The following is a 27,417-nucleotide window of genomic DNA, read 5'->3' on the forward strand; positions in this document are numbered from 1 at the left end:
CGCCAGGAATCGAACCCGGGACTTCTCAGCTCTGTGCACTGAGCGCTCTTCTCAAGTGAGCAATACCGGGACCCGATCCACAGCACCGGCCGAACTCTTCTCTTTTATATCATTCCTGCATTTTAGACATATAAGTCATGTATGCAGGTGCGCATATTTAAATGACTTTATGGCCATTTTTAACAACAGTTTATTATTGAATACTGTTAACATAGATATATACATATATTCATATGAGCCCTTGCCGTTCTCATTGAATAATCGAGACCACCTATGTAAGTAGTCAACATGTAGATACCTATTAATTTGAGAAAAATTTGTTCTGGCACCGGGATCTCTCAGCTCTGCTCTCTGAGCACCTTACTTTAAATTATTTATAGAGCTCTTTTAAGTTTGATAATAGTAGCCTCTTTTGTTGTTTTACTCTTTTATCCCCTTCCTGGACAGATTTAGTGCCTTTGATCCTGGCATTATCTTCTTCATAGAAATTTATCACAACTTGAGTCATGTCATCAGGGAGGTTTAGTTGATATTTTCTATCTGGAAACGACATAATACCTTTATTTGTTTGAGGTACTTTCGCAGTGTGTGCTACGTAAGACAACACTCCGAATTCAGATATTATTTTATATTCTCTCCAACTTTTTGGAAGGCAAGTTAAAAATCATGTACTTTTCATTTGCTGATTTTGCATGTGTAAATTTTTCTTTAAATTGATTGATCATTTCCTGTGCTTCATTAGTCATGCCACTAGTAATTGCTTCATTCACAGAAGTTGCTTTTTGCTGAGCATATGATTTAAATCTCTAAAGCTACTGGCCTAGCGGTGTAATTACTTGCATTTATGTTCAGGAGCATATTCTTCTTCACTTATTGAATTTCCCGCCTCTGTTTGTAAACATTCTTCTTTGCTTGTTGATTTGCCGACCTCACTTTCAGTCCCAGCAACTTCACTAATTTCAATTTTTGAAATCTTATGGTGACAGCATTCGCAAATAGCATCACCTACCTCTAAATGCGGGACCTTTTACACATGCTACTTGTTACTTTTCTGTTACAGACTTGTGATGAATGTTTTTCAAGTCCAAGAGGGTTGTAACAGCACAGATCACTCCAACTTTTCGTCTTTAATTTAGGAATATTGAACACTTACAACTTACAATGACAGAACAGGACAAAATCAACCTCTAAACTGAAGGGAAAAACTTGGGCTGAGATTATTACAGGACGAAAACAAACCCCCATGTGAAAGCTATTAGCGACTCATTGAGCGAGTGTCATAACAGCGGGCATTTGTCATATCGATTGCCAAGCACGCGTGTGGGTGGTCTGGTATGAGCATGTGACGTAATACACTACATGCAACTTTGAACCTTAATGGCAACATTTCAAATTCTGGTTTATTTAATAGTTCCCAAAGTTTTAGTGATGCTTTCATAATTTTTTTTATAATCGATTAAAAAGTTGTTTATCTCACTGTAAAAAATAGAACATAGTATAAAAATATTAATATTTCTTTATTTTACTGCAAGTTTTAATACATACTCGAAGTAAAAATCCATAATAATCCAAAAGTAAGTTTAAATAAACCTGTATATATAGTCATCATTGTATTGGCACAATTTTTACATTGATACAATGAAACATGTCATTTTAACAATAGTCTACTTGTCAACCCCCCGAATATTTCTGTAGTGCTTGGGAAAAGTGACATAAGTCAGTTTCCACAAACCTTTTTTGATAATTTATTGACAACTCACACTGGTTTACGTCGATTTGATTTTTTTCTGTATGAATTATTGTAATGGGAGAAATACTTATGTCTCTTTTTTCAAGCGAGCAGGTGTTCTGTAAGTTGTCAATAAATTATCAAAAAAGGTATGTGGAAACTGACTTGTGTCACTTCTCCCAAGCACTGCAGATTTCATCCTTCATTACATTTCAACCATTGATGATATGAAGTTCATATTAGGCCATTTAACTATTTATTATTATGACATTCGTTTACTAGAATATTGAAAAAATTCAGAACTTGACATTACAAAATTAAAAATTTTATATGGAATGAACCCCCCTCCCCATTTTCCTGCAAGCAGTTACACAGTGACAACAAGCCAAGTATACTCTTGCCCAAATGCCAGGGGAAGTGTGACCTAATGTCAAGATGATATTAAAATTGAATTAACGTAATTCCAGATAACTATGTAACATTTTTTGTTACGTGCTTTCAATACGTAATACTATGAGAGTGCAATGTAAAAAAATTGAAGGAGTTAATGTCAATTCTCTTTTTGTTAGAACTAATAATAGTTGATCTAGTAGAATTTTAGGTCACACTTACCCCATCTCGCCTTACTTAAAATTAACCAATGTCAGACGAGTTTTATAACAGATTGATTATTGTGTAGCAGCAGAAGGTAGGGTATTTTTCAGAATTGTGTGTAATTTGTTATCATTCATGTATATTGATAATCTCATTGTTATTTCGTAAAAATAAATTGCATGTTAATCTCAGTCATTTGTTTTCTCTCTTTCATAGTATAATAATTTCAATCATCCATGGCCTACTCTAACATCTTTCATGAGAATTGTTATAACAACTTATTCATTTTTACTTCTAACACATGTTGTCTCAAATTACTACATTGTAAACAGTATTTGCTTTATGATTACCATACATTAAAAATCAGTGTAATTCTAGTGCTTACAAATTCTGTTTCAGTGTTTTAGAATGAATGGAACAGAATTTTTTTCTGCAAAATAGTTTAATGACCTTTTCCAGTAAAGCAAAAGGAGAAGTTAGTATTTCAGTATGTAAAATTTAACATTGGCATCTCTATGGTGCATCTCCTAATTGGACACCCAACACATACACACGTGCACAAAGTGAGATAGTGGCATACTGAACAAAAGTAATATATAGATATCCTTTGGTCTTGTGGTTACTATGCTCGCCAAGTGCAGTAGATGTTGAGATGAAAAATCCTAAATATAACCTCAATTGCATGAAAAAGTAAGGCTATTGACTTAAAGAATAGAAGTAGCAATTAACAGGCTCAAAAGCAAAACAAAGAAGTAGGCTCACAGGCTGTGGCATCCAATAATACACCAGAAAGTTTAGAAATAAAGGAAATACAATTAATGACATCAACAGGCATGCAGATAGTTTTGCAATGGATCCAGACACATGAAAATGAGAGGAACAAGAATTCTACAAAAATGACAACACAGATTTACCACAAACAATCTGATACGAAGGATAAAGACGACAATAGGTACAACCTAAAACAAACTGTGTTCAGAGTTAGCAAGAAAAGGAAAGAAGCCAGCAACTTAACAATGTACACTGGACCTGACTGCCTCCCCCATTGTAGTGAACTTCACAGAATGCTATTGGGAAGCTAGAAGAAAAGCAGAATATTTTCAACAAATTGGCCATTAGTAGTAGTAGAAGAAGAAGAATACATTAAATTTACTGAAAGTAAAATAAACATTTGTTCAATAATAAAGGAAAAATATCCTTACCTACCACTACTTGTTTCTCAACTGTTGGTAACACAGCTCTGACAGAGACGAATGGAAACATGTTTATTCAAAATCATATACATCTTGATTACACAAATTTTAACACTATATCACTTCAGAATATAAAGTATATAATATGCTTTCACGTATTAATTAACTAGGTTACCTTGTTGACTAGTTTCGGGCAGTGGGCCGTCATCAGAACTGAGTGGTTTTCGCGCCTTCTGTTGGCGTTTCCCGTGGAGGTGTGTTTGTGTAGTGTAATGTGGAGTCAAAAATGTGTGTTCTGAAATTGAGTTGTGTGTTGAGGATTTGATATGGGTGTGTGCCTGTATATTTCGTATTGTTCTAGTGTGTTTAGTTTCCGGCTTTTTTGGTTGGCGATGTAGAATTTCCATGTCTGTGTCTATGTTGCTGTAGGTGTGGTTGGCATTTGTGATGTGTTCTGCGTATGTGGAAGTGTTTTGTGATTTGGATATGGCTGTGATATTTTCTTTGTAATGTGTTTGAAATGATCTGCCTATCTGTTCTATGTAGAAATTGTTGCAGGTATTGCATTTGAGTTTGTATACACCTGTGTGGTTGTATTTGTTCGTGTGTTGAGATGCTTTTGCAGTGTGTTTTGTGTTCTGTATGCGATGTTGTAATTTATTTTCTTGAATGAGGATGCAATCTTGTGTGTATTTTTATTTTCGTATCTTAGTGTGATGTATTTTTTGTGTTCTCGTGTTTGTGTTGTATTCCTATGTTTTTTTTTTTGTAATTCTGTTTTGGCCCTTTTATTATGTTGTATATTATGTTAGGGTTGTATCCGTTTTCTTGTGCTATGTATTTGATTGTGTTTAACTCTTCTTTTAATCTTGTTGGCTCATTGGTATGTTGAGTTGGAAACGCAATCAGAAGGTGCAAAGACCACCCAGTTCTGATGATGCCCACTGGCCGAAACTAGTCAACAAGGTAACCTAGTTAATTAACACGTGAAAGCATATTATATACTTCATATTTCAACATCTTACTAGTTCACAGCTTTCTCTGTGTAATACCTGCTGGCATACTTTTATGACATACACAAATTGAAAATGAGTCTCAATTAAGCAGGGATCGGTTAGAAAGGGTCAGTGACTTATTTGAACTGCCCCACTGTAATGGTTATATGAAGTTCATTTAGGAGCAAGGTGTGTCAGTACTGTAATTGATTTATTTTAGTAGGGGTTAGCAATATCAACATATGACATGATTTCACCATACGTATATTACAATTGGATGTAAATTCCACTTGGTTTCTGGAGACTATGAGACAAAATAATGTCGTAAAGCTATCTTCTATGCATTACATGAAGATGTGGGGTCATCCCATGCAAAAAAGTATGTTTTTGAACCATGATGTCTCAAAAGTTAAAAATATTTTAGTAGGATATTTTATATGTTCTAAATATGAATTTCAAGCAATATTATATTTATATCTTTCATAGTTTGACAGCAGTCAGAATTTAAAATATTGGGTTAACAAAGAACACAGTTTCATTCAAGGAAGTATTCTTACTATGTAAAGGAAGATGGAAAAGTGATTTCAATGCAATTCGAAAAAGGAGAACCTTGTTTATAAATGCCCTTAAAATGAAAAAAAAATATAGAACACAAAATGCAATTCATTTTTACAGACGAAAAAACATGTGTTTAATTCTTTAGGGTATTGTGATTCCACTGTGAAAATGTCAGAATGCTGACTTAAATATCATGTCAGTTTTTAATAAAAATAACTCAACGGAACAAAGGAGCTCAGCAGGTAGGCTCTCCTATCATACAGAATGCTGCGCAATCAAGGTCAGGGAGACGGACGTTTGAGATTACTCATCGTTATGAAGTCTCGTGAACGCTCTGTCTGCTACACATAGCAAGCGATTTTCAACCGTCGAAACAAAAATTAATAATTTTATTAATTTAAATATTCACAGGTTTTTTGAGATAAAGTCATGAAACATGGGAGATGGATTAGGAATAAGATTTTCTTTAATACAAATGAAATTCGCATGAATTTAATTTGTTGCACTCGAACATAAAACTATTTCTTTTTTTCAATGAGATGTTTTTATGAGCATGCCTTAATATTATTCGGATTAGTCTTTAAGGTATTAAAATACGGTCATTCAGGTTTACAATGGCGTCTGTTCAGTTTCGATGACACTTCATATGGTGTGTCTAGAATATTTTAAATGATGGATAACGTGTAACTGCCATCCATTTTTCAGTCATCCGTATGACTAAAATATTAATGATACGACAGTCATAGTTGGCAGTTTAATTTATTTTCATAATAACATTATTATATTAAAAGCCCAAAAAAATTCATGACATCGCTGGCATATTCTTAAAATGTTGTATGGAATGACCCTGTGTGGAGATAAAAATCCCATGGATGGAGGAAGGTGAGTGTTTCATTCGCCCGTGGCTTTGAAAATTAATAGCAATAATGAAATGTATCGCTTCTTTTCTTCCAGTCTGCAGCCTCATTGCATTTATTAATCTAATATTCATTACCAAATCTGTCATAGTATTAATCTGCAATTAAAAGGTGTGGTGGTCATTAGTAAAATGGTCTTTTACTGATTAAACCCATTGTGACCTGCTTCAAATCTCATGAAGGAAATCCCACATAAATTGAAAATTTTGCTCAGGTAATACGTTATCTTTGATATGCAATAGAATGAATGCATTGGTTTTTAATCTGTGCGAATGTGAGTTCTGTGCAAAGTTCATTTTGTTCTATGCATCTTATCATTTCTGTAATTTACATCCATCCCTATCAACCTCTGTATAAAAGTATTGGGTGATGCAAATTAGCCACATTAGAGCAAGTATATATTATAGTGATTGCAGTGGCTTATAGAAATAAAGCAAATGCATTCAGTAGATTTTGTTAGCTGTTTTAAAGGAGGGAATTGAACATTTTCTTTAAATGTATTGTAAATATTTGTATAGACTGACTCTCAATTTAGCTTTCTTTGTCAGCTTTAAGGTATTTGTTGTCATTGTTGTGCATTGTAATATTTTTGTTGCTTTGGACTAATATACTTTTTATAGAGATGGTAAGGCATAGAAAGTTTCGGAAGGTAACAATATAGTGATATATGTTTTATATAACATGATTATATTTATTGAAGATGTTTATTTTTTTATAACAAATGGAAATCCAGTTTGGGTGATAAAGTAATATGTGGTGACTTCATAACTGTAACAGATTGAATTTGTATGTTAATGTATAAATAGTTTTTTCTTTCTGTAATGAGAGGCATTTTATTTGAACATTACTATATTGTAAAGTAAAGGGCTACGTAATATATATATGAACAGTATTGTTTTCAAAAGTCAGATGTTAATTCCAGGACACAGTGGTATACCCAATATTTCTGAACACAAGAATTATCGTGAAAGCCTAAAAACTCAGAATTGTCTTATTTGATGAAAAGTGTTGTTGAATTTTTGAAGTAGGAAGACAATGTTGAAACTTGAAAGAAAAAAAAAAAGACTTTGCGGTAAATGTGTATGTTAAATGTAGTCTTGCCTAGAAGTGTTATAAATATTGACTTTATATTTAAGACACACTTCCAGTGCAGTGTATTAATTTTGAAATTGAATTGACACCTGCTAAATGTGGAAGCATGTTTCATTATTGTATCTTGAACTCCACATAATTCCTGTTTTCTCACCCAGTTTGGATTTTCTGTAGAAACCAAGACAGGATGTTACTTTTTTATTCTCGATTTTTCCATGTACATTACCAGAAAAAGTAATGGGCCAGATCTTGGGTGTCATTTCACATGATATTGGCATGCTGCTAAGATGCATGGTTTTTTGTCTCGTCTCAGGAGCTCAGATGGCTCAGCTCTCTGTCATTTCGAAGGGCGCAGGTTCGAGCCTCATCCCAGTGCATGTGTGTGTGTGTGGTTTTTTTTTTTTTTTTTTTTTTGAATAATGTTAAAAAGGAGTTTTACAGTCTTGAGATCGATATTTCAATTTGTTTAACAAAAAGTGGAGTAATTACTACCCAACTCCTATCATTTATTAATATATACTGTATATCCATCTATTGTTTACAGCAAATCCATTTTCTTTGCATCTTTTCAAGTGCCTTTCAGAAGGGGTTAGAACAAATTTCAGTAACTCCACTAGCGATAGCTTGTGTCTCTGGGACTTAGAATATTCAAGCAGCCCATTACTTTTTGCTGATACTAAATAATTACACAAATAAGCTTTCATATACAGTTTGTTTGTATTAATGGTGGAAGAGATAATTATAATACTATAATAGTAATGGTTTAAACTTGAACAGTATTAATATTTCATAGATGTGGAAACATATAATGATTTGAGCCCCATTGTCAGGGAAGAAGCCAGATATTCATGTTCAGGTGGTTTCTGGTTAAGAAACAATGATAAATTTTCTTTTTCTGTCACCCTAAAAATAGCTGATGATGTAGCAGAAGATAGTCTTCGTTGCTCCTTCTCTCCCTTAACTTCATATTCTTGGGCCTACAAGTTTGAATATGAATTTTGACATAATATCCAATAAATTGCACTATCCTTGTTTCCTAGTTTCTCCGTATTTTTCGTGACCTTTGTAAATGATGACCATTAAACCTCATCCCTCCCACTCCAGTCCTGGAGAGCAGCGCTTGGCAATGAATCCATGAAATATGTTCCCCTTCTATTCCCTGATAATGGGATATACATGTGAATGTTTCTATATCTGTGATAGTGCAAGAATTCAATGGAATACATTATGACATCCAGACTGATAATGAAAGCAGAGGTAAATTTGATGTCATGCTAGCCTAAAGAAGAAGCAAAATTGCTTTCTATGTATGACTTTCTGTTGCGAAATTAATACAATTTTCTTTTCTAGAAGATAAATAGTTTCTGTGCAAATAACATACATTCTTGTTTTAGAAAGTAGAAATACCTCTCATTGTAAATAAATGAATTCATTATCTTGTATGATTTCGCCCATCCTAATTTATAACATCCTTTCTTGAGTTTACATTTTTGTCAGAGTGATTAAAGCATTGAGGAAGTTCAGTGAAATAAGCTGTGATCGTGGGGCAGTTCAGGTGTGCCCACAACAGGATTTTCCTGGCAGAAATTCACGAACTCTCATTGTACTTCTTCTCATGGACATAATGCTGTAACCTTTGTCTGTTTATATCTTCTAATTTTAGAAATGCGTAACTGTAATTTTCGCAGGGTCATCCAAAATAAACTTGTAAAATACATTGATAAGTTATGCAACAGATAAAGGTTATGCTTTTAGTCACAGCTTGGCATGGTTGAATTAATGAGTAAAAGTGTAGGAAGTATGAAAAAGATATTTTATATTATTACAAATTCTAAATATTGCAGTGTGCAACATTTTTTTTACATTCACAGTGAATACAAAATATATATTTTACAATACTAGTATATGTTGAAAGTAATAATATTATACTCCTTTGCAAAATAGTTAGGAATTAATGTTTCAGATTAGGATATAATATACTTTGCACCATAAGTATTTTTCTCTATTATAAAAAGTGCCCTTTCTTCAGTTTTCCAGATTTCCTAATGCATGACAAAAATGTAGCACTTTTTAATGTGCACCATAGTTTAAACTTCCTGCACGAAACAAATACTTGCAGAATCTTGTTCCCAGAAGGAATGCAAGATATTTTTAGCTGGCTCTGCATGTTCAAAATTGAAGTAGTTTCCTAAAATCTGCAGAACTTGCCCCTAGCCAGCTAGAAACTTTCTCTGCCTGTCACTGCAATCTGTCCTAAGGTGCAGCTTGTTGGATATAAATGTAATATAATAATATATATTTTTCAATCAAAAATAACAATAAGTAAATTGGTGAGAAATGCATGAATGCAGATGATAATGTACAGTAGCACAGTATTGCTAAGAAACATTTGTTGATTGATAAGAAGGAGACCTTCTTTCAAGCCTTTGACCATTTTTTCTTTCTATAGTGCCTGATTATGCCCCTCCCATATGTCTTGCACTGTGACCAACAAATCTGTCGGTAAATTGGTCTACATAACTCCTCCATATGGGTGAATGACGAACAGTCAAGTACCCGCTATTAGTTAAAAAAAGAAACTCTCACTTTTGTAGAATAAATTTATTTTAATTTAGGATTAACTTAAAAATATCATTTTAATGTCCGTTCTTTCACCAGAGTTAATAGCAACATTGTTATTATCGTTTAATCCTTATTAATTCAGTTTTACTTCCATTGTTGGTGGAAACAGATAGGTTCTTTGGTCATTGGATTTCAAGAATTTCTTCCTTCCAAGAAATAAAATATTTAACAAATTATTTTGCTTTACTTGAAGGCGTATCATAAGAGAAACTAGATAAGAAATGTAGTACATTTAAATTTTAGAGAAATTGAGACTTATTAGTTGACATGTGTATTGCCGTAACTGTCAAAACTCAGGTCCAAAACACACACAATGAATCGGGCTATATATCTCCAGCAGTAAGTTCTCAAGAATCTGTCTATCCCAAGTTATCTTGTTCTCTATCGATTTTGTCTATTTTTTTCAACAAAATAGATATTGACTATTTCACTATTTCTAAGATTCTCGTTCGTAATTACATTGTATTTTCACGTCATTCATACTGACAACAAAGCAGAATATGTAATGCATGTTCATCGCATTGTAAACCATTTTACACCTGTGAACAATAATTGAAACTGTAAATTTATATAAGATTGATAGAATCTCGTGATAATGAGAAGTATACAGATGTGTCGGTAAAGTTTATGTCTTTGAATCAATTTTATTTTATAATCTTACAATTAGAAATTTAAATAATGTATTTTCTAACACATTTTTTTTCATAAATACAGAACTACAGAAAAATGTTATTTCTACATTTTGGCTATTTCTTCTATTTTTAAGCTGTTTCGATCACTGCAAGTTAAATTGGAGAAATGATTGAAAACAAATTTAAAACTTCGTGACACTAACAAACAGATGTTGAAGTATCAAATGTGTCAAATTCTATGATTTTGATAAATTTATACAGTGAACACTCGATAATTCGGACCCTGATATCTTGGACTTTGGATAACTCGGACCAAATTTTTCGAAAATAAAATATAAGAAAATATATAAGAAGATTGACAACTTTTTCAAATGTTCTGCTGGGAAAAACAACAGTACAGTGGCAGATCAATCACCATCATGCACCAATCGAATTACAGTAGACTCTGATTAATGCACTTTGTCCACTACCTGTGTTATTTGTGTTTCCGTTTTACCTGGTATGTATTGATAACCTTGTTGCATTAAAGTTCAGTATAGATAACATGTGGTCTTAGTGTTCATTCCTAATGTACAACTTTATTTCCCTTCGATAAGATGGGCTTTTTGTAACTGACAGATCTCCACCCCCTTTAGTACGATTTATCGAGCGTTGACTGTATACATATTGAAGTCTTGAACATTTGTCATTCCTTGATAGAGATCTTGTTATATTGTAATATTAATTATCGTGTTGTTGTTGTGTTAATGGACCAAAATTAACACTAATGTTCATAAAAATCTACGATTTCAAACACAACCATCTGAAATAAAACAAATCAAATAAAAAGAATACTTCACAATTCATCTGGCTGAACTTGAAGCCCAAGAAATTTCCAGATTAATAAAAATTATACAAATTTTTTATTGCATACCTTTGAATTTCAAAATACCGACATCAAATTAGATCTACAGGAAATAGTTTCAAAACTAAAAAATCAGTCAGAAGTGATGAAGGCAATAAGTTTAGTAACAATTGAAAGAAGATATCCAACATAAGTTCGATACAGAATACATATTAATGGTTCATGTACTAGAAACAAGGTGACAGGGTTTGGAATATATAGCACAGAATTTTGCAGTACACGCAAATAATTTTGATGGCAAACACAGTAGAAAGAACCCTGATTAATATTTTATAAAAAAGGAAATAGTAATTCTATCAGATTCCAAGGCAGCAGTACAGAGTATATTAAACAATAACAGAGTATCAGAAAATCTGCAAGAAATAAGAAAATTATACAGCACAAAACATCACACGTGTGCTCATTAGGAAATGAAATAGCTGATGAATTAGCTGAAAAGAAATAAGCTGCTTGGGTGTTGAAGGAAATACTGTTTTTAATATAGAAACTTGAACAAAATATAAAATGAGAAATAGACTTTGAAGTTTCTACCATGCACTGGTGGAATACCCAAAAGCCTGTTCTGAAAGCCTAAATGTAAATTAATAAAGTATCACTTCAGAAAATTAGAACTAAATAACTATGTAGAATTGAAAAGCAAATAGAATTAGCGGGGGGGAAAAAAAAAAAAAAATATATATATATATATATATATATATTTATTTATTTTGACAAAACCTTAAAGACGAGTGGTTGCACATTTCTGACTATTTACTGTATGCAGTTGCCTTGGTGAGTACTTCAACAAATTAAAATTAACAAGGTAACAAATTACATGATATGCACAAAAATTAAATTTAAATAAACAAATATCTTCTACTAAATTCTCAAAATAAAACCAACAATAGTACCGGTACTGAGTTCTATTGAGAAGCAAGACTAACAACAACACATTTTCTTGAGATAAATATGCATCTTGTTATTCTTAAAATTGATGTATTCCACTCTGAAGGGCTGTTCATGTTTGTGTAATAGTAAGAAATGTATTTTGAAGTTTTTAATGTATAATCGTATAGCAGTTACACACAAGTCTGAGGTTTTAGTTAAGTTCCAGATCTTGGATCCTCATGCGTGGTCTAGATTGTGTTTTGGAACTGAGTGTGACATGTTAGTGCAGCTGCACAGAGCATTTATTTGTTGGCAATGTTGAATTCAGAGATTGATAGAAATATTCTGCAAGAGAGTAGAGAGAAGTGATGTGGATTGAAGAAAAATAGTTTTTAATTTTTTTTTTTTTTTTTTTTTTTTTTTTTTTAACTTTGAGAAGTATGAGGTACCTTGTACAGGAAAATGTCACTGCCAATTTTTACAGAATGATGTAAAAAACTGATAATATAAAAAAAGAAACAGAGAATTCTATTTTTCATTAATGTCGTTACTTGAAAAAAAAAAACGAAGTTTTGTTGGACCATAGGTAAATTCGCTTTGTAATTGTTTTTTCCTTGACTTGTATCTATTAATTTCTAAACAAATTAATTAGGTACAGTTTTATCTCATTATAAACTGAATATAATTAACTTGTATTCATAATGTATATAATCCCCAGTAGTTCTTTGGTGAGGTACTTTTTTGTGATAAATTACTAATATATTTTATCTACAATGTACTGAATAGAACCATCCTTTATAAGACTCACACCAGTTAATGCAGGGATGGGAGCTGTGGCAATGACGCATGCACATCCTTCTTTAGGAACTTGTAAGATGGATGAATACAGTAAAACCTCGTTAATATGCTCCCGCTTATAATGCTGTGTCATTCATTACACTTTCTGTACGATCCCTGGACACTTCATATATAATCCTGTATTATGTTACCCTCTTGCAATGCTTCCAAATCCCACTTGTTGCACTTTTTTTTTGGATCACAAGTGAGTAAAAAATTCCTTACAAATTGCGAAACTTTTAATGTTTTAAAAGCATGGTGAAGAAATATGTTGCTGTGACTATGCTAAGGGCATTAACCCACGAGTGCCTGGAACAGGCTCGTGTCAAGCCCGCATCGAGTTGTTTGTCGGGTTTCAGTTGTCTCTGCTTTATCTGCTAGTCCTCAGGTTTTGGGTCAGCTCGGGTTCAGATCAGACCGTGCCGGGCACTATTGGAAGTTGCACTTACTGGTACCTTCTGTAAAATTTAATCATCCTTTGAATTCTGTGGAGAGTGCAGTAAGTTTGCAGTGCAAAATGACATAACAACCTATGAAATGAATGATAACGAGGATTAAGCTGCTGTACAGGAAAAATTGAGGGAAGTCAACATGGAGGATTGTGTGTCAGTTGACTTCAGAATTCCACTGTGTCGATGACATGATTGAGGATCATGCAGCTACTTCAACCCCAGATGAGGAAATTAAATCTGTCCTCACATGAAACGAAGCCCTCGAAGCAGTAAAATACATTGTGGTGTATCTGTAGCTACTTGAACCGCATAGAAAATGTTGTCATTCATAATAGCAGTACAAAAACACTGCAAACAACAATCAATTTTTTTTTCCATATGAAATGAGCTCTTATTTGCATTTTTAATCATAACTAACGCACAATTTAATACGAATATGTTTCCTGTGAAGTGATGTCTGAATTATTTTTTCCATTTCATAAATCAGTGACACAGCCAGAATTTGGTTTTGGGAGGGGGAGGGGGTTACAATTTTTTTTCCCTGCAAAAACTGACTATAATACATACAGTAACTAAAACTTTAATGTGTCGTTACTAATTACAGTTTGAATGAAACAGAACTTCTCATTGAACTAAATAGCTCCCCAAATAAAGCAAACTGAAATCCATTCAGTACCATTAAAAAAACTTTGGTTTTATTTTTCATGCCATGTATCACTGTGCTTACGCATAAACATGAAATGTAAATTTTTCTCGCTGCAGTTTATTTTGTCTCATTTTACCCTTAGGGCAGAGGTTTAATTTCATCGCATTTCTTTTATTGTAGGCAAGTTCAGAACTCAACATGCTGTATGGTGTGCACTACGATAGCCTCTCTCGTTTGTTTAGTGTATAGTAGCGCATTTGCTTTCTTGTACAGTGATTAGAGTATAACCCAAAGCATTTTAGCAAATGTATTTTAAACAAATGCTCTTTTACAGACCTAATTAAGTGTGTATTTTAACATGTTAAGATTTTATAAACCTGCACTTTGAAGTAATAAAAATAACAAGAGGACAAGATGTGGAAGTTTACAGCGAAACATTAGAGAAATATCAACTTTTAAATGTAAATGTTGATAAAGCAGGGCATCATGACCATGAAACATTTAATCATATCTAATAAATTAAGGAACAAAAAATTCGTACAGTATTGTAGAAAGACAAATGGTGACTTACATGCATTAAAGTTGATTAGGGCCGAAATTTAAAAAAAAAAGTTATTTTTTATTTTATTTTATTTTTTCTGAAATTGATCCATTCAGACAGAAAATGTATAGGAAACTTTGTAAAATGGTTCCTCTAGTTCCTTTTTCCATCAAAGAAGCCTTATAATGTGTGTCTGCCGAAAATGTAGTTACATCGTAGAACAGTTATGTGGACGGCAACAGTAATATTGTCTTAACTTGTAAAATAAATCTACACCATACATTCGTGTGTTAATGATGTCATTATTCCTGTGGTGACTTGTTTTTTTGCCAAAAGCTAAAACTCAAACATATAACAACATGTGGTGCTTCCTGAAGAAATGATATCTACAACTATGTGGAAGCAGTTAATCATTTCAAAGCTTATGAACTTGCGTCACACAATGCTGTCAAAATTGATTTTCCCAGTGTTAAGATTACAGAATGTAAATTTCACTTAGGACAGAGTTGAATTAGGAAAATGAAAGGAAATGGTATATCAAACCAGGAGCACAGAAACAAAATATTTGAAATTCGAAAATGGTTAAAAACTTTTATTTTTTGGTATTTTCTATTTACCACCATTAGAGGTATCAGATGCTTTGCAGAACTAACATCAGAAGCCCCTCCTGTTAGTGAAAGTTTTGAATTTTCTCATTATATTCTAGAAAACTATATTGAAACATCAATCTTCTCCCCTGAATTATGGGCTGATGCACCACAATTTTGAACTGTACTAATAATAGAAGTGGCAGAATGTCACCACAATGGACTGCAAAATGAATTTTGTAAGACATCCACCTATCTTCATGGTCATAAATAAAACATAGACTACATATGAGTTGCTAAAAATGCGAGAAACAGAAATGGGAAGGACGGTAACAAAGAAAAAAACAAATCAGAATGCACAAACACGTAAGGAACTATTTATCTTGAATCAGTATGAACAATTCACTTCAAACGAGATATCCCATTTATAATAAGTTACTTGAGCATGTGATATCAAGAATAGGTGAGCACAGATTAAAATTTTCATTACAGTGTTGCCATGCGACAAAATTAAAAATGTTTGTATTGAAAACAAATTATAGTACAACGAAATGACCGATGGCTATACTTCTTTTATTATACTTTTAAGCTGGACACTGTGTATTCCAATCTTCTGCACTTGTAGCTAGTTCCTTGAGCACATAATTTTCATTCACAGAAATTTTCTCGTGTATGTATGAATGACCTTACAGAAGTACGAATAGTTACAGGGGGAGTTGCCATTATTGTGAACAGGTTGTGTATTACTGGAAGTAAGTCACTGTTACAATGTTGAAGAGTTTCAGCAGCATTTCATTTTTTTAGGGGGAGGGCTCTGGGGAGGTTACCCCCAACCCCAAACCCCCCCTCCCTGGGCCAGTGCATAAATTATTTCCCGTTTATAACACTGTCCAGATTATTTCCCCTTAAGGCCACAGTCCCTTGAGGAATGCATTAACGGGGTTATACTGTATTTCAAGAAGGGAAAAAAATTATCATAGCCAGAAATAGAGAAATCAACCGAAGTCTCTCTCTAATTTAGTCAAATAATGGTATCACATGGAAATCGCCAGATATTGATACAGTAGGGAAAGCAATATATTCCTCAGATTGTAAGAATGCAGTAGCGAGATTCTGAATCCTGACTGGCACATCATCTGAAAGAATGAATATAATGGAATCAGACACCTGTGTACTATGTAATGAAAATGACGTAATGAATGCATACTATCTACTTTAATGCACTGCTGAAAACAAAGTTAGGCAAGAGACAAAAGAAATATGTAGGCTATTTTGGGGAGCTAGAAGAAAAGGGTTGTAAAAACCAAAGTCTCAGCCATTGAAGGAGGAAGAAGAAGAAGAGTGAAAATTACCATCCATACCAACAACAAAATGGTATTATCTGCAGGCCACTGGCATGGCTCACTCGGCTGAGGTGCTTGTCTGTCGATTCAAAGTTGTGCTCGGACAGGGGTTCGATTCCCGTTTGGACTGAGTATTTGGTTGGGTTTTTTCGAGGTTTTTCCCAATAAGGTGAATATCAGGTAATCTGTGGCGAATCCTCGGTCTCATCTCTCCAAATACCGTCTCACTATCACCAATTCTATCAATGCTAAATAACCTAGTAGTTGATATAGAGTCGTTAAGTAACCAAGTAAAAATAAAATAAAAAAAGGTACACCCCATTTAAATTTAATTCATTTGAAGCATTAGAGCATATAACAAAAATGGACAATTGAGAAAAATCTAAACTATATAGTGTATGATTTTGTGAGGAATGTTTCAATATACCATGAAATGTACAAATGGCCATCATTGCTGACACACATAATAATATTATTACATTGTAAGAATGTGGCTGTTTTTCTCTTTATTTTCCACCACATAATACCAGATACACTAGGAAGACCTTTAAAAATATGGCTTGAGACCGTAACAGGCCATTAGGTTCAGTACTTGTTAGGATGATGATGATGATGATGATATACCAGGTCAATTCTAAGCACTTCTGGACAATATTAATTGAATACAGTCCTAAACAATGCAGTCACTTGTGACATACGTGCAGCAAGTATGAGACTTGTACAGCTACAGTTGCACTCAAACCTCCTGACGTTTGGTGAGTGCCAGTAACATGTGAGCACGACGTTGTCACAAGTACTCTCTCAGTGGCAGTAGTTTTAAAACTTTGCAGTGCGACCCTTTACCTGAGATTGGTTTGACAGGGAGATATAGAAGGTTTCTTAATAATAATAATAAAAAATATAAATGTCGTCAGATTGCATCGAATGAAATTAAAAGCCACAAAATATAGAACAATTAGTTGAGTCAGACGTAAATAATCATACTCGCTGAATTTATATCAGTTTTTGTTATAGTTTTACTTTTATAAGGGTTAACAAAGGTGTCGAATAACACAAAGGCGCAATGTGAGCAAATAAATTGAATGCTAGGCTTAATCTGAAATAGTAATTTTCTGTACAAATGAATTGACGTGGCCCTAAATAGCATTATGTCCATTGTGTCAAAGCATATTCTTGCAAAAATAGCAGTTATTATATGCCTGCACATTTCATGTATAATGCCTTTATAAAAAGACCCCGTTTGTTGCGCTCAAGTCCAGCATAATACGCCATGTTTGTGGAATATTTTAGAAGTAATTTTCAGCAATGTACTGTAACAGAAATGAAGCATTTTGGTCATTGAATGAAAATTTTTGCTTGTCAGTTTGTTGTCTTTTAGTGTATTGAAGTGTCTGAGTGTAATTACAATGAGTGTTATACGAAAAGTGCTTTCTGTGTCGGAAAAATTGGAAATCTTACGAAATACGATGAAAACATTACTCTTAATCAGAAAAAAACTCTCTGATTCATTAGGAATCCCATCATCGACATTATGGACGATAATAAAAAATCGCGACTCAATCACTGCAGCTGTGACGTCGTAAGCGCAGGAAAGTGAAGTGTGGAAGCATGAGGACTTGGAGAACATGCACACAGCAAGCAACTATAAATGACTTTTTTTTTTCCTAAAGAATTAAGTACAGTACATATTGCAAATGTCTCAATAATTACATAGTGGAATAATAATGTGTTACCTTTCATGAATCATATATTTCAATAAAGAAAAATGCCAATAGATACTGTTTATAAGACAAAATGACTATACCCACCTAATATGCGGTCCCGGTTAATACGCGATTTACACGCTGTCCTTTGAACAGCGTCTTATCGGAGGTTTACTGTATTTACCCATAAAATTCGAACCGGTGGGGGTAGAAATGTGATTTTTGTTTGTGTGTTCAGGAAACATTAAACATGCAGGGTCCGTACAACATACCAATTTTCCGAGCGCTCTTGTTATTCGATCTTGAGACTTTCTAAGCGGCGAGTCTGCATGCCCATATATTGCAACGCAGCACTGCCACTATTGGCTATCACCAATAAGCGGACACACCTGCAAACATCAGGAGGTTTGAGCGCGACTGTAGTGACGCCTGCTAAGGCAAGAAATCTGTTATTGTAAAAAATTAGCTAACATCAATTCGTTTTATTCTACCCCAGCAAAACTTGTGTGCGAAAAGTGTTAAGTTCTAAAGTAAAAGATGTTCTGATTGTGCATCTCATATTGAAAGATAAATATAACAATAGAAGAGCTTAAGTGATTTTTATCATTGTTTTCAGCATACTAAATTCTCAGGACTGCATATACTTGCTGCACGTATGTTGTGTCTGTTTGAATCAACATACATGTGCAAACAACTATTTTCTCTAATGAAAATGTAACTTACTGTTAAACACTAACTTAATGCTTTTATTTTTGTTGTTTTGGTTTTTACAAAGAAAATATTATTGCTTCTGTATTACTGTGAATAATATGTACCGTTGCATAAATGGCTATATTTACTGTAATAAAAGCCTTATTATAATTAAATGCTACTTACTATTAGTTATCCATTACAAACTTCAAACAGTTTCACTACTATTAATTTTATTGTATTTGTGCTTTGTCTGGATTAACTTGATGCATGCGTTTTACAGTTTGAGTTATAATTTTAGTCTCCTGGACAGCATTTAGTCATTACATTCGTGTGTACTCTAGCAAGCTGGAGCACATTGCTGTCTTTCTCTGATCTAGTATGCAACGAACTTTTTAATCAAATATAAGTTGTTTGGTTTGAAGAGGCAGGTGTTGAAATGTTGCTTGAAGAAATTGATACGTATGGAGAGTTTTGAAAATTTAAAATGCATTGCAGAAATTCGCTGCTGCTGCAGACATCAGTCTTACATATTAAACTACAAGAGGAGATAATTATATTGTATTAAATATTATTGCATTGATCTTTCTGAAGAACTATGTTAGGGGAGAAATATGTACTTTAATTCATAATTTTTTCTTTATTTATAAAGGTGAATACAAGCTTACCTTTGAAATTAATGGTTGAATTTGTTTATTATATAGTACATATGTATGGCCAATTCATTAAATTGAAATTTAACTGTTCATTTTATGTAAAAGATAGTCTACCGAAACTGCAAGGAGATATATTTTCTTACCTGTGGTCCAATTTATAATTTGAAAGAAAATGTAAAGAAAAAAATGAACTATTTTTGATGATGGTCTGAGGGTAAATAAAGTTTGTGCTTTGCTCTTTCCATTATTGAAGTGTACATTTTACCTCACATTCGTAGGACTATACTTCTGTTATACTTAGGTTAAATGTATGTGAAGTGTTAATTGCATTATTTTCGAAACTGAATACTTTTCATGCTTAAATATAAAAAGTTCACCTTCTGTTAAATAAGTGATTTTTCTGGCAAACAACAATGTATGTTTGACGAGATTCCTTAACATGTATGTTGCAAAACCGTAGATGAACATTGTATCTGCACGGTGATGGAGTTTTACAACCTTACTGTATAGAAACTGGACTTTCATTTTGTGTGTTCATGTTATATTTCTCTCATCCCTTCCAGTAATCTATCATATCTAAAGAGGATTTACAACTCACTGTCTCCATGAAGTTCGTGTCGAGAATGCTTCTTTGAAAATTAAGAAACCAGTGTGGTTTCCACAACATGTCTTCATTTTTTCCACAATTTCATTTATTGTATTCCATAGATCTTACATCAGCATTGAAGCTTTAAGATGTTACATCTGTTTCTTAATCACCTTCACATGAAAAAGTAGCATTAAACATGTCAGAATTGTAATCAAAATTACATCTGATAGGTTACTACAGCCTAAGTTATTTGTAGTTTTCAGGAATTAACACATTTTAAGTAAATACTTAAGTATGAAAAGTTTCTTTTCCTCCTCCTTTTAGAATATTCTTTTTAAATTCATCAAACATAGTGCACAATTCAGCGACCATCTCTTAAGGATATTGCACCTACCATAGTTATTCAACAGGATATTAGTTTGTTGAAACAACACTTTCTTATATGTGCGACTACTTTAAATTAATGTTGAAAGAGCAGATATAATATCCTTTCTTCCCAAAATGGTAGTTTATAATATGAATTTGAGAGAGCATAAACAATATTTTTACATACATTGTTATATTTGAATCTTTTGATAAGTGGAAAGAAATGCATAATCTAAACAGACCACCATCAAATATGAAATAATTACTGAAAGCAAAACATACAAAGCAACAAAAAAATAAATAAAGCTTGTAATTTCATCACAGAGAATTACAGGATTCTTATTCCACTTCTTTAATGTTCATTAATAGTAATTGTCAATCTTACCCAAAATGAAATGTGCAGCCTGTAATTCTTGGATGAAAGATTTGTAAATAATTGCAAAGAAAGACTATGGGGACCTGATAGAAACATTTTTTTTTTCCGCTCGAACTTATGGTGATGCAGTTTGCATCGTTTTTATGTCGTCTTTTTGTTTTTATTTTTGTTCTAAGTTTCCGAGCAATGGGAAGAAAAAATTCTATATGCGACCAGCCTTCGACTGCCTGACTGTATGATATATAGATGGAAAGATCTTATTGTAATAATGTAATATACTGTTATTGTATGTGTAAATTATTCCCTTCTTCTGACTTGTCTTTTCAAGTCATCTTAAGTCTTATCTGTTTTCAATGTACTTATAATCATAAATGTTTCTTGCTCTTCAGGCTTTGAGCATCTGTTTGGTACTTTCATCATTTTTTTAGTTTTCAGCTTCTAGAAAGAAAAGAAAAGGTGTTTCTGATATTTTCTCAACATAAGCAAATTAATTTCTCTAGCAAAAGACGTGGGGAAAATATAGCTGATGTTGACCAAGTGTTAGATGCTGTATCTCTTCTTTTGCATGGAGTTGAATGCACAAAAATGTGGAATTTATGAGGGCACCATAAATAATGCAGCCATACACATTATGTGACCAGTCCACTGTTTGGAAATGGAGTGGTATTCTTAATTGTTTTCAGATTTTGAAACGTGAGGTTGCGAAGAATCATTAATCATTATTGTTTTCCCTCTGTAACAATCAAATGAAAGAGTGTCTTCAGAGGTAAAGTAGTTAGGGTAAACATTTAATATTGTTTCATTTTGGAGATGCCGATAAGCTCACTGTATTATAATATCAATTTTTGTTTACCACTTGTGCTTATCTTAATATTTGGATTTATATGAACGTTTTCGACACTCGGTGTGTGTCATCTTCAGATATGGGGCCTATGTCATTGTGTGTTGTGAAGCCCTCACACAATGACATAGGCCCCATATCTGAAGATGACACACACCGAGTGTCGAAAACGTTCATATAAATCCAAATATTAAGATAAGCACAGGTGGTAAACAAAAATTGATATTATAATTTAATATTGTGCAGTGCCTCTGTGCATGAAGGTTTTCTTCATTTGAAGATTTTAATATAACTGCTTGAATGAAATGTGTAAGGCTGCATTAAAATGAAATTTTGCATAAAAAAATTGTGTACATATGACTGTAAATCTGTGTTTGCATGTTGGTAGATAGAACTGGAATGTTTGCATGCGAGAGGTGTGAAGAAATGGAAAGTAATGTATCATAACCTCTAGAACTTTTTTTATTTGGATACAAAACCGGGGCTTAGAAGAAAATGTTTTGATTTCACTGTAGTTGAACTTCTGTAGGAAATACTTTAAATTTTATAATAATTATTTATTATAATTTTTGCTTTTGTGCAGTATATTTGTTCACACATTTGAAGTATACTCAATTGTGGATAATATTCCTTTTGGCATTTTATTTATTTTTTAAGGGATGAGATTTTATACCCTCGTCTTGTCCAGTCATCTTTACCTATTTCAGAACAAAATATTTTGCTTCGATAGAACGAAATCATGACTCTTCACATTTAATCAGTTTCATTTGTGTATGACCACCATGTTTGAATTTTGTTAACACATTAACATATGTGCTTCGTTCTTGTAGCCACATAAAAGTCGTTAATTTTTGCTGCAGATGAAGTAAGATGTAAACATTACTAGATTCATCGTTAGTGTACTTGTTAGGAACAATTAAGTGAATTCATTATCATTACACTTCAGTTAACAGGGCGACATGGAACCATCCTTTAAGCACCACAACCCACTGTCTATTAATATGGAGTGTGATTTCGAGATAATATGCTATGTTTTAACAAATGTTGATGGTATAATCCATATTAAGACTTCGTTATTTCAGTCCAAGAAAGTAATTAAAAGTCCCAATTGTTAAAATAATTAATGTATTTCTTATGGTATCAGAGAAATAATTCCTCGAAATTGTTCTTTATACTTGACTCATATGATAGTTTTTAAGATAAGCTGTATGATTTTATGGAGGAAAAAAAAAACAAAAACAAACAAAAAAAATGCATTCGTTGCTTCAATCATATTAGTTGTAAATTTTATTTTCCAGTTCATTAAAATGTTCATAGCATAATTTTCTCAATCTAGATAAACTGCAAATTAAACTAGTGTAGAACATTGATGGAAAACAATAAGATTAAAGAGGAACATTTAGGAAACCATTGCTTTTCTAAGCCTCCTTTGAAAAATTGAATTATGTTTGAAAAAATGTAAAAAGAAAAAACTAGTAACTGAGACTGTATAAAAGATATTAGAGATAAAACTGATGTGGACAACATATATCAGATGCAGCAAGATTTTGTTATGAATGTTCATTGAATTACATCTTATGTATATACTGTAAGTGTCAACTCAAATTTCACCACGCTAAATGAGACATGCAAAGTACTAAAACGAATACATTGTGTGAGAAATGTAGCCTACTGTTATTACATGCCTCTGCATCTGGCACTACTAACGAAGTAAAGTCTCATCAATTTTTCATCACCCGAATTTCCAAATATTTTAACAAAGGAGCAGAAGGTGATTATTTCTTAAATTTTTTTTTGTTTTCCAACTTTCTTCCTTACTTTGCACTTCAAATATGACCTTCTCTCCAGTTCATTTTTTTTTTCAATCTGTCTTCTTTTCTTATGTTTCCTTTAAAAGTTCAACCAATGGTCGTTTTAACAGTGCTTGGAATTTTCTCAATTTTCATTCAAAATAATTTTTTTGTATTCTGGTCAAAATGTTCCAAAGGTAAGGATGTGATCACTCTAATAAGTGGTAATTTTCACCGAAATTCTAAATTTAACACATTAAGTGAAATGCTTTAATTTTCATTATCTTTCTGGAGACTTTAATTTCTTCTGTATATAGATAATCAATTCGAAGTTTGTTAGATACTGGTAGAACAGTAGTAGTTAGAAGCCATGTTCACTGTATCCATTTTTCAGATGGCTGCTGCTAACCAACACCACCATAGAAACAAGATGGCCGCCTGAGTAGGCAATGATTTGCACTAGTAGTACAGCGAGTTTCAGGCTTTTAAAGTGGATTACTTAATATATCTTAATAAATATGTTATTCAAACATTGCTATTTACTAATTAGACCATGACTTACATATTTACAATGGAAGTATCAGCTTAGGTATATACAAATTAATAACATATGAATGAAACTTTAAAAATTTCAGATACTTAGCTCAGCAGATTCCTGACCAGGTCTTGCTTGATCATTGCCTTTGTCCAACAGCTGTCTGCATTAATCTCGTCCATACTTATTCTCCTTTTGATGCTTGTTGCAGGCCATTATTTAAAAGTGAACAAATTTAACAAGTCAGTATGTTTGTAATAATGTTCTTAACATTGAAAGGGATAAAAGATTTCAGGACTAAATCCGATGTCAGTAAATATCCTACTAGACAAAATTATCATTTGGTTGAACCTTATGTCAAACTAACCAAGTCGAAGAGTTGGCTAAATTCGATGGCCATTTTACTATTTAATAAATTGTCTCAAGAAATGCACACTTTAAATTTTAATGTATTTAAGAATTTGTTGTACAAATGACTTGTTGGCAAGCCGTTTTACAATATTAGGGAATATCTTGATTTTAGTGTCAATAATTTTAATTAACGAAATTTATTTTGTTTGTATAGTAGAACTCTGATTATCCATCACCCTATTAACCAATCAAATTATCCAATTATCTTTTTCTCGCTTTTTTTTTTCCTGCAGAAAAAAATATGAAGTATTGTGCATATTCTAGAGAGGGTTATTACAAGCCTTCACTATTACACAGTACTTGCAGGAATGCTGCCGCTGTGTGTCTCAGTTTGTAAAATAATCACTACCTGTTTTCAAAGAAAAGACTCCAAGAACTTTCATAAAATTGCAAACCCGTCTTACTTGTTCGAGTGGCAATACTGCATAGCTTCTACGCAAAAAATCTTCCACGATGTCAAAAGAAAATATGTTGTGCTAAGCGTCGAAAAAATGTGCAAATAATTGAAATGTTTTGGTGAAGGAAAAAAACAAGGACATTGTATAAAGTATGTAAATCTGTAACACGAGACCTCTCTTCTTCCTAACTTTCCACAGACAGCCATCAGGAGGAGTTTCCTTGGCCCTTAAATTCTGTCTTTGACAACCGGACTTAAATTAGCGAACTTCTGGTCCACTATGTTGCATATTAAAGACGAGATCATGGAGGAAATTACGAAAATGTATTACATACTTAATTTATGAAAATCTTTCTTGGTACAGGTTATTCGATTTTTTCGATTAATCATTTCAGTCATTAACACAGATAACACATTTATTCTTATGGTCGGTCACTTGGTAGCATTTAGGTTTACTGCTGTTGTCTTTCATATTCCAGCCACTAGTGAATGTGTACTAACCCCTGTTATACCTTCTTATAGCCACAGGGGGGAAGTAATCTGTATATTATGAGCAAATATCTCAGCGAGCACTTGTTGACATGGCTGTAACTCGTGCTTTACTAGTACAGCCTCATCTTACCGAAAAACAGCCACATCCATTGCCCGAAGAGGATTTTAAAATGTTACAAGCTTAATTTCAAACATTCTCAAAACTCCTTGCATGTATGAGATGTAATGGAAATTCTTAAATGAAAATTATAGATGGAAAATATTTTTAGCAAAATACATAGAAGCAATTTGTGAATTTTACAATTAGAGGACATGATTGGGTAGTACATAGGACACCAATGGAAATGGTAGCTATTCTTTTGAATTTGTTCTAATGAAAATGGTTAAGCATTTTTCCTAATTCGAGTTTACATATTGATTTCAACATTTTCAGCGCTGTTGCCTAAGTCCACCACTATGGAGTAATGGTTAGTGCATCTGACTGTGACATGAGCGGACCCAGGTTCAAATCCTGGTTGGGGTTTTTTTTTTTTTTTTTTCGGGGTTTTCTCTCAACCAATTGAAGCAGAATTGCTGGGTAACTTTCGGCATTGGATCTCAGACTCATTTTACCACCATTAATTCACATATCATCATCCATACCATAGCCTGGGTTAAGTTCATGGTGCGGCGTGTTGTACTTGTACAAGAGCATGGCCGTTAGACTAATCAGTCATTGACAGAATAGGAGTAGTAAGCACAATAAGCCTCAGGCTGCAGTGTAGGCCTTCAGGTCCGTCCTCTGTACAAGAGAAAAACAAATGCAGGCATATTTACCATAACTACAACAACTTTAAGTTAATTTAAGGTAGTTAAATATTATTTATATTAATAAGGGGTTCACTCAGTTCAAATATTTATGAAAGTGGCTTGCGAGTTGAATAAGTCTGGGAACCACTGGTCTAAATCAGCGTTTTTCAATATGTGGCACACTAAAGTTGTAATTTAAAATCCTGCTACACACACATTTAATCTAAACCATGGGTTCTTAACTAGAGGGAATTTTTTTCATAAAAACAAAGTACGATATTTCTTACACTTGTAGCGGAAAAGATCGAAGTTGGGGTTTGTCTCAAGGTTCTCCAATACTTTTTTCACTTTTTCATAGGATAACCTTTACTGTTTTCATTTTTTCGTGGAAAACCAGCAGTTCATTCATGGCACACTGCTGTGCCGCAGCACACCAGTTGAAAATGGCTGGTCTAAATATAAAAAAAAAGGACTTGGAGTGATACAGTGAAGTAACATGTTAATATTATGTTAATGTATACATATTATTGTATTTAATTTATGTTGATTACAGAGTTGTTGTTTCAGCCATTTCATTAAATGAATGTGTAGGTGAACAGTTTATAATGGTAAGACTTTGAATAATTGGAGAATTTAGATAATTAGCAGGTTATATTTTGTAAACTATTTTATGTATTGTCCTTGTTAGAGAACCATAAACTAAAAGTGTCTTAAATCTCCAGTATCAGTTGAAACAGTTAATGCATCGGTTTTTAAGATATTATTAATAGATAAGCTAGATGACATTGATTTGCTTGATTTTCAGTCTTGGCTTCATTCTCATCATTTTGCTCATATATACAGTGTCTTGTAATTTTGAGATTTCCAGTTTAATAATGAGATCTGCATATGATGATATATATGTGATTAAATACTATCACAACATAAGGATGGTTTGGTGGAGTGCTGTTGGAGCCGAAATAGTGAAGATCTGTTCTCCGTCCACCGTGCCATGTGTGAACATCCCTCAGATAAGACTGCCTTATCATCAACCTTCCTAAATTGTGATTTTTTTACGTGTTAAGTTACTAGTAATAATTTAGTTTAGTTAGAGTTCCTTTCTTTTGCTTTCTGAATTTAGTGAGCAGGTAGTTATTGAGGGTGATACTGGATTCTGCGTTGGCTTCCACAACTGAATTTAAACATTTGTATAATGAGAGTTCAGTTGATTGTTTACAGGATTATAGAGAAAGAAAGCATGGAATCACTTATTTCAAATTAGGCTGGGTGAAGA

General features: G+C 33.0%; 1 protein-coding gene across 3 annotated transcripts in view; it reads left to right on the top strand.

Annotated features, from left to right (window-relative positions):
- Pgm1 (phosphoglucose mutase 1) overlaps positions 1-27,417 on the top strand; it is a 148,061-nt gene that overhangs the window by 113,968 nt on the left and 6,676 nt on the right. The window contains exon 12 of one of the 3 annotated variants that reach the window (XM_069836682.1): positions 1-27,417. This exon is cut by the window's right edge and continues 1,018 nt beyond it. The exons of 1 other annotated variant lie outside the window; for it this stretch is intronic. The gene's annotated coding sequence lies outside the window, so the exon portion shown is untranslated. One more of the 3 variants, XM_069836684.1, reaches the window with a different exon arrangement.

This window comes from Periplaneta americana, chromosome 10, assembly GCF_040183065.1.
Source record: "Periplaneta americana isolate PAMFEO1 chromosome 10, P.americana_PAMFEO1_priV1, whole genome shotgun sequence".
Lineage (NCBI taxonomy): Eukaryota > Metazoa > Arthropoda > Insecta > Blattodea > Blattidae > Periplaneta > Periplaneta americana.